This window comes from Phyllostomus discolor, chromosome 14 (assembly GCF_004126475.2).
Source record: "Phyllostomus discolor isolate MPI-MPIP mPhyDis1 chromosome 14, mPhyDis1.pri.v3, whole genome shotgun sequence".
Classification (NCBI taxonomy): domain Eukaryota; kingdom Metazoa; phylum Chordata; class Mammalia; order Chiroptera; family Phyllostomidae; genus Phyllostomus; species Phyllostomus discolor.
In genome coordinates, this window is record NC_040916.2 from 16,085,108 (window position 1) to 16,093,239 (window position 8,132).

Genomic DNA, 8,132 nt, shown 5'->3' on the forward strand with positions numbered 1-8,132 from the left:
GGAGAATACTTTCCATGAGACAAGAAAAACAGAAGCAGTAGACAAAACTTATTTCAGTACAATTCTTTTAGACTTAAGCAGGACTAATAAATACTGTGTTGGAATTTTAGAGGAAATACATTTTTCTAGAGACTAAATGAGATAAAGTCCAATCTGAATATCCCAAGGTAGATTAAGGAAAGAGGTTTTCATTACTTCTATTCAGCTACCTGATATTTAAGTTTCATCTTTCACTCTTGCAGCACTGAATAAATTCCAAGATTCTTTTGCTTATAGACTCCAATATGATTATGAATTAAAATATGAAATGAGATCAGAATGTAAAAGATAACCTTTTCTGATATATAAAGTGTCCAAATCCTGCACAATGGATAAGGTGGAAGAGAAGTTCAATGTTCAGCTCTTCCGTAGGTAGCTGCTGCGCCTCCTCTTCATTGATAACACATGTGGCTCAGGGTGAATACCGTTTCTCAGGGTGCCCATCATTGCAGAACCACGTCCTCACGGAAAACTCCCTCTCTTCTCCAGGTCCCTGGGGACTGGAGCCTCTCCCAACCTAACAGTGCCAGCTTTGAACCCGGACCCTGGGAAGGCTGCAGGAATGCCATACGCCCTGCTCCCGTGGCTTCACACACGTTTGCCCTTTAAGCACGACCAAGCATGAGCCACACGCTGGATAGTGAACTTGGAGGAATGCACTTGTTCGACAGCAGCAAGTGTTTCGACTACATGCAAATGTCATTTCTGGACTCTGAATACTCAGCCTTTTCTGACTTGTAGATTCACAGAGCTTAAGAGAGTAAGAGCATAAGAAGTACAATGAAACTAATCATTTTCCCTTATTAAAATACTACGTAAATGATAGAGATTTAAGCATTCTCAATGGCAATAACCTGTAAGTCTGTAAAAGACACATGCCTAATATTACTATGCATCTGATTTAAATAATTTCATAACTAGTTTAATTAAATTTTCTTTAGAAAACTTCCCCAAAATAGGAAAGAATACTTCTCAACTCACCTTACAAAACTAGTATAATCTTGATACTAACTCATATGGGGACAGGATGAGCAAGAAAAATGACAGGCCGCTATCACTTGTGAACAGATGCAGAACACACAGCAAATTCAAGCCAACAATGCATTCGTTCAGTTCTAAAATTGTGTGGTGGTTTCTAATCTATGTCATCTTCTTTGTTGTTTCCCACGCCCAGAAGAAACCTTCAAGCTTGTGCTATAGACATCGTATTTTATAGACTGGGTCCAGTCATTTCAGTAGTGGAAATGTATGAGTCTGCTTCTCTTGCCTGTTATTTTGCCAGTTTCCTTTCATTAAATCTTATTTTCTTACATGCCTAGTTATCTCTGACTATGTGTTAGACATCGTATTTAAAAATACACATATACACACAAATCTGTATGTATAGACACACACATGAACATTTGAGACCTAGTATCTTCCTACAAAAGGATATTCGATTGCTTGTGCCAGACACCTGGGAGTGACACCAAACTGGCCCCAAGTTCACGGCTTGAATGCCTGTGGATTGCCCAGGCGATTCAAGGCTGGCTCTCAGTCTTTTCACAGAATGGTATATTTCTGTGTCCCTTTGCCCAGAAGATGAAAGTCTTTCAGGGAACCAGCTGCAAAGTGTGGGAGGGTCATCTGACTGCCTACCTTTGACAGGCCCTAAACTTTTACTACTGCTCCCCTTTTCCTTGTGAGACTGCCAAAACCTTGGTTTTGAGCTAGTTCTTCCAGACAGGAAAATGCCCCCCAGGGTTATTGCTGTGATTCCTGCTTTTTCTTAAATTCATACTCAGAAATTCTTACCCATTTTATTAGCACTGAGATGTTTTTGCCCTTCAGAAAAATAGTGCTGGAAAAAAAAAAACCTAGCTGAGAACTATCAGAGGCAAAAGTAGCTCCTCTCTGGTAACCTGTAAAAAAGACACTGCATTATGTCCAAGGTGGGCCTATCCGTGGTCTCTGTAAAAGGAATACAGTATTTGAAAACCAGTGGATGGAGGGGCTCCCTGGCTATCCACTCAGGACCTCTGGTGAAGCAGAGATAAAACACAGTTCGTTTGGGAGTCCAAAGCAGGCACAGAGCTGCCTGGGGACCCTTCCACGGACCCCACGAATTAACTGTCCCAAGACTCCATGCATACATAGTCTCTGGAATGCATTGTAGCAAGATTTTATCTACACTCAGAAGCTCACCACGCTCACATTATCACAGGCTGTCCCCCCAAGTAACAGACTTCAGGAAGTCGAACTTTACCTGTGTTATTATTTGTACTTAGCTCCAAATTAAACAGTTCCCTTAATTTTCAAGATAGTTTTTTTTATCTTTTAAAAAGCATAAACATACCCCATGTTCACTCAGCTATCTGAACCATGAGTAAGCAGGAACAATAAGCTTATACTCTAAATATAGTCAATTCTCACTATTCTTGGTGGTTACGTTCTCTCAAGTTGCTACAAACACTGAATTAACAAATACAGAAGCATTACTCCTAGGGAGAATACAGGATTAGATTCTTGCAAGCCTCTGGTCACATTTTGTCAACAGATCAATACATAACCTTGTCTTATGTGTGTTTCTGTTCTAGGATACCTCATTTAATATGTATTATTGATTAACATTGAACTCATGTCCAACATTGCTATAAACTCATGCCTGAACAAAGCTAATCTAACACATGTATTTTCTCCTACATCAAAGCCTTCTTATGCTTAAGGACACTAGATACTCGAGGGCTGTGTTAGGTAGCAAAATCAACGAAAAGCCCCAAGATGTGCAAACCACGACACTCCGTGGACCACGGAAAGGACTCGTGTGCAGCACGGGAACTGAACAAAGAAGGCAGACAGTCACCGGCAACTTCAGCTGAGAACCTGGGTATCAGGGCACTCAAGTTTTTCACCACTCTGCAGATGTCCCCGAACAACGGCAAAGGTGCCATGGACATCGATTTTGGGTTACAAAATAGTGAGTAGGCGATTCTGCAAATGCCAAACCTGTGAGTAGTGAGGATGGACCATACAGAGTCTACACATGTACCAGACCAGCAGCACAGCTGCAGTCTCTGTCTTTCCAGCGTCTGGAAAAAAAAATGCCGACTGTGCTGTCCCTATTATTATTTCAATTATAGCTGTATCTGGATCCAGTTTCAACTTTCAAGAGAGAAGCCCCACAGGCAACAGCTACAGAACACCAGGTAAAGCTCGCTCCTCCACCCACGGGTAGACCAAACATCCACACCCGCATGCGTCCCAGTTACTCACGTCCCCTCTGCCATCCATCACCAGCTCCTCAATGTGACAACGTGTATGTGCACACACGCGTCAACTTTCAAATTTAGAGCCTTGAGGGACACTTCCTGGGTCAGCCTTTTGTGGAACGACAACAAAAACCCCGGCTTCCTGACATGTAAAACACGATTTCCTAAAGAGGGACCTCCAACAGTACTGTTACTTTGTATAGCGACACAGCAGGTGGCAGGGTGTGATGAGACAGGAAATGAGAACAAATGCCACCCACGCACACTCGCAGACCACCGCGGGGAATTCATCCGCACACAAGGTCACATCGTCATCACCCAACCTGCCGCCATCTGGAGGACCGCTCCTCCTTCACCCACCCGGCCCACCTCTCAGCTGCCCTCTTACTTGGCCGGCGACCCTTCCACGTGGTTCTGTCCGCGTTAACAGAAGAAACTCGCCAAGGGGGACATCACAATCAGAAAGACTCCACTAAATAAGTAGAGGAAGAACTTCCAATTCCTAAATAATAATAGTAATTCCAAATTCTCTAACAAAAAGCCTATCTTCTCCTTACGTCCAAATTAAAAAATGTAATACTAATATCTACAGTGATTGTTAAACTCCTGTCCTCTAACCACCTCTAAAGAGTAAGGGTTCCCTAATTACTAATTACCAATTAGAGCATCTATTCTACTTAGAAAAATCTAACAGGAGCTTTCATCTCACTACCCCAGAGATCAAAGTATCCAAATGAGTACAAACCATGGTACACACACGAGACAATGACCCAGACAGCAGAGGAAGAACACAGGGATGGTACCGTCACCCCCAAACTGGAAAGCACCCCAGAACACCTGAGCATCCACAAAGCATCTTGGTCACCTAAACTCTGTAAGTGATGGCCCAAGTGATGCTGAGAGCCAGGACCCAGAGCCCAACGGGAGGAGCTCCACTCTGCAGCCCCACGGAAGCCCTGGCCCCAGTCCCTTTACTTAAAACCACACACGGCCTCAGGTGGAAGGAACGGGAGCGTCCCCAAGTCTACCTGCCTCATTCACAGGTGACGACATGGGCCCAGAGATCAAACGATTTGCTAATACGAGCACTGAATCATGGATTGGACAGCATGACTTTGCATTTACCTCGTGGAAAGGCTATGGAAGGATGATTTATTAGGCAATAAAATCACCCACGTTTCATAAAATACAAATTGGGTCATTTCATCCCCTTGTTCAGATCTTCCGATCATCTCCCAATGCACTCTGGACTTCAAGAAGGTCCCGAACACAGGGCATCAAGATTTTCATGGCCAAGTCCACGTATCCCTTACCTACTTCTGCATATGCCCCACAGGCCTGCAGGGTCACTCATCCATCCACACACCCGATCGTTCTTCGAGTAACTACTACAAGGAATCTACTCTGTGCCGGGCCCGGGGCCATCCTGAACTACTCAGACCTACTCCAGTGGGTCACTCTCTTCATGGACGCGGTGCCTCTGCCCGTGCTCCTCTGTCCACCTGGCACGCGCTCTCCGCCTCCTACCTCTCCACTCCCTGGACACCGTAACTGAATGAACTCACCACTCACTATAAAAACTGAGAAGCGTACAAGGACCAAGAGATTTAGGTGAGTGTGCCAAGTAAAACATATCTGGTGTGCTCTCTGAGAACGCTGGTCTTCTTTTCACTGACACATAATTTACACACTGCGAAATTCACCCATTTTCAGTATGTAATTCAGTGGGTTTTAGCACATTCACAAGGCTGTACAACCATCACCAGCATCCAATTCCAAAAACCTTCATCGCCCCAAAAAGAAACCCAAACCCACGGGCAGTCACTCCCCACCCCCCTCTCCCCACCCCCTGACTACGTGAATCTACCCTCAGTCTCTGTGCACTTGGGTGCCTGTCTCACCATAGGTCAATACCAGAAATACTGAAATAGTTTTGAAAACATCCCAACAAGAAACTCAGCAAACATATTCACTAAGACTTCTTTTTCTGAGATAAAAGCATTTTATTGAAAAGTAAAAGCAGAGTTGACCTTGCATAACGTATTAATTCCAGTTTCACTCAACACACTCAATGCAGTTTAGTTATTTGTTCTCTGGCAGGCAACAAGCAGCAAATTCAGTATTTCCAGGGGGTGAAAAACGAAGCAGCCCAGTAAGCAAACATCTGAAAGCTCAGTTTACAGACAGACACCTAGAACTCGGCAGGTTTGAGGAGGATAAGGAGATTCTCAGAAAAGCTTTCCCTGTCAAACCTTCACGCACATCCTTAACTTCCAGCTCGGTGATTGAAAGTCACGTTTCTCAGATACCCTGTGATAACGATGAAAGAAAACAAGCAAAAGCTCAAAAATACATTCAGTTCTTATAAAGCCTTAAGGATTTGCCACCTGTTAGTATCACCTTCCTAGATTGATAAAAGTGAGTTTTCCCGTGGCTGCTAGTCGCTGCCTGTGGAGCCGCCTGAAAACAAGGGCCCTGAGGAAGCGCATGCGTGTTTCACACGGCACACAGAAGAGTCTGGTCCCCTCCGCACCCCCGTGGGGTGGCTGTTTGCAGCAGGACACTGTCCCTTCCTGCAGGGGCAGCTGTGGGGCTGAGGGCACAGTGCTCTATGTGACAGCTGACCACAGGTCACGATGGACAGCAAATGCCTAAAGGCGGCCCTTGGGGGCCGTGGTTCAGCCTGAGGCAGAGGTTCGGGGAGGACGTGTGTGCGGTGGTCTTAACGAAAGAGAGACGCGGGTAGCCAGACGCTGTGGCAGGGCAGCGCACAGAGCAGCCACGCGGCAGCTGTGCGAGGGCGAGTTCGCCCTGTTCAGGAGCACTCCTGCGTTTGAGAGCGACGTCATCCAGATCAGCACAAGTGACTGATGTCACACATGGTCCCGGTGGGGGTCGCGTACACCAGCCCTGACCTCACAACACCTGATGTCCTGCAGCTGGCACGACTGGCTGTCAGCTGTGTGGTCAGTGCCAAACCTGACGGCCATGTCCTGGGAAGGGGACTCAAGTCAGAGAGGAGCTTGAGCTGACCAGGCTGCTCCCTTTGAAGTTTGTAAAGTCCATCTACGGTCTTCAGAAAAAACAGCTCCCCTTGAAGCTGGCCACGGGCCCCTCTTTTTACCTAGTTATGCCCCCTTTCTGATGTAAAAGAAGAACTGTTTGCACCCTGGGAAGACCTGGTGTCCTTCCTGAGACGGCCAGTGGACGCTCACAGCGGTACCCTCGCCGTACCAGCTTGTGACGGGATGGGCACAGCTGTGCTGGAGGCCGAGGACAGGCAGAGCCCAGCGATACGTTTTTGCAGAGACCCTCGGAGGTGGGGGCCCGAGGCTCCCAGGCTGCTCCCCTAGGCTGAGGGGGATACACTGCCTGTGGAGGGGCTCAGGCCAGACGAGCCCCTGTACGGAGACCCTGACACTGGGGAGGTCCCTCAGACACCAGGTCCTCTGACCCCAACCCAATAGCATCCTGACCGTCCAGGCTGTTCTGGAACACTTACATGCGCCTACAGACTCGGGCAGTCTGATCTGTTCTGAAACATTTTTAACTACGAGAAAGCCGTTCCCATATTTGAGCCACACACTGATTTTTGCATAAGCCTGCGGCGCTGTGACGTGCTTTGCCCACAGGTGCACGATTGGTAGTAGCAGTCAGACGGTAAAACGGACATCGCTTTTGACCACGGCCTCCCTTTGGGAATCCATTTTGTAGATGTGCCGAGACAAGAGTACAAGGTAAAAGTGTGGGGGTGCTCCCTGGTGAGTCACACTCACGCTTTCCCCGGCCCTGGAACTGTCCGAGCAAAGCTGCAGCGACCCTTGTGGGCGTGCCGCAGGGGAGTGTCTGCACCCACTGGGAGACTGCACGTGGTGACTTCAAGGGTCCTCCTAATCATAAGCTCTTGAACACAGGTGACAGCCCTTTCTGGTCTTACGCAGTTTCTTCTCTACTCCCCCGTTTCTGTTCTCAGCACAGGCCGAGCTCCATGGAGAAGGGGAGCAAGACCAGGTCAGCATCAGGAGCCTCCCTCTGGTCGCTGAGGTGTCTAGGGCTGCCTCTCTTGCTTATGCTGGAGGGGAAGGTGTCCAACAGCATGTGCTTCATGCAAATGCTCTGTGCTCAGGGACACACTGTCTTTCCTAACCCAGCACCAGCAGGGCCTGACTGGCGGGCGGGACCAGGACCAGCAGCAGTGACACGCAAGGGCGGTGTGCGTGTGGATGCAGGAGGGGAGACGGCCAGCAGCCCTGGTACAGAGACCTTGGAAGGCCCAGGGGCTGGCCCCTTCGTCTCAGCCTGGCAGAGTGAAGACAATGTGAGTGAACAGAGTGGGGGCCCGACAGTCTCCCATCGCCAGGCTGAGGCCCATAGGAAGGGAAAGGAGGAGGAGAAAACTCCCACCAGAGGCCCTCCCAGCCTGCAGGAAGGGGGAGGACAAGTCGATCCTAAGATCGAGTGGAACCGCTCTGGGACAGCGGGAGGAGGAGGACCAGAGAGAGCAGCCCAGGGGCCAAGGATGTGGCCCCTCCCCCCCGGAATACAGTATCCTCAGCGTCAGCCAACAGGGCTGGAGAGGATCTCAGAACCAGAGGAGGAGCTGATGCGGAACCAGCTTGGGTCGGGGGTGTGTAACTGAGAGAATCTTTCCCTGGTCCCTCTGCCGTTCTGTGGCTCTCTAGGGTCTAGGAGGGCACACCAGCCGTCCAGGAACTGTGGGCGTGGACTAGAGTGGGTCTCCAGTGTCCTGACCCGCCCATCTGCTTCAAGCTGGGGAAGCTTAACTCTTCTCAAGTGGGTCAATTCTTTCATTTCCTGAAACAAATAAATGTCTGCTATATCCCT

General features: G+C 48.3%; 1 protein-coding gene across 1 annotated transcript in view; it reads right to left on the reverse strand.

Moving 5' to 3' along the window:
• Nucleotides 1-8,132, reverse strand: part of LAMC1 (laminin subunit gamma 1) — a 111,897-nt gene that overhangs the window by 66,889 nt on the left and 36,876 nt on the right. The gene's annotated exons all lie outside the window — the stretch shown is intronic.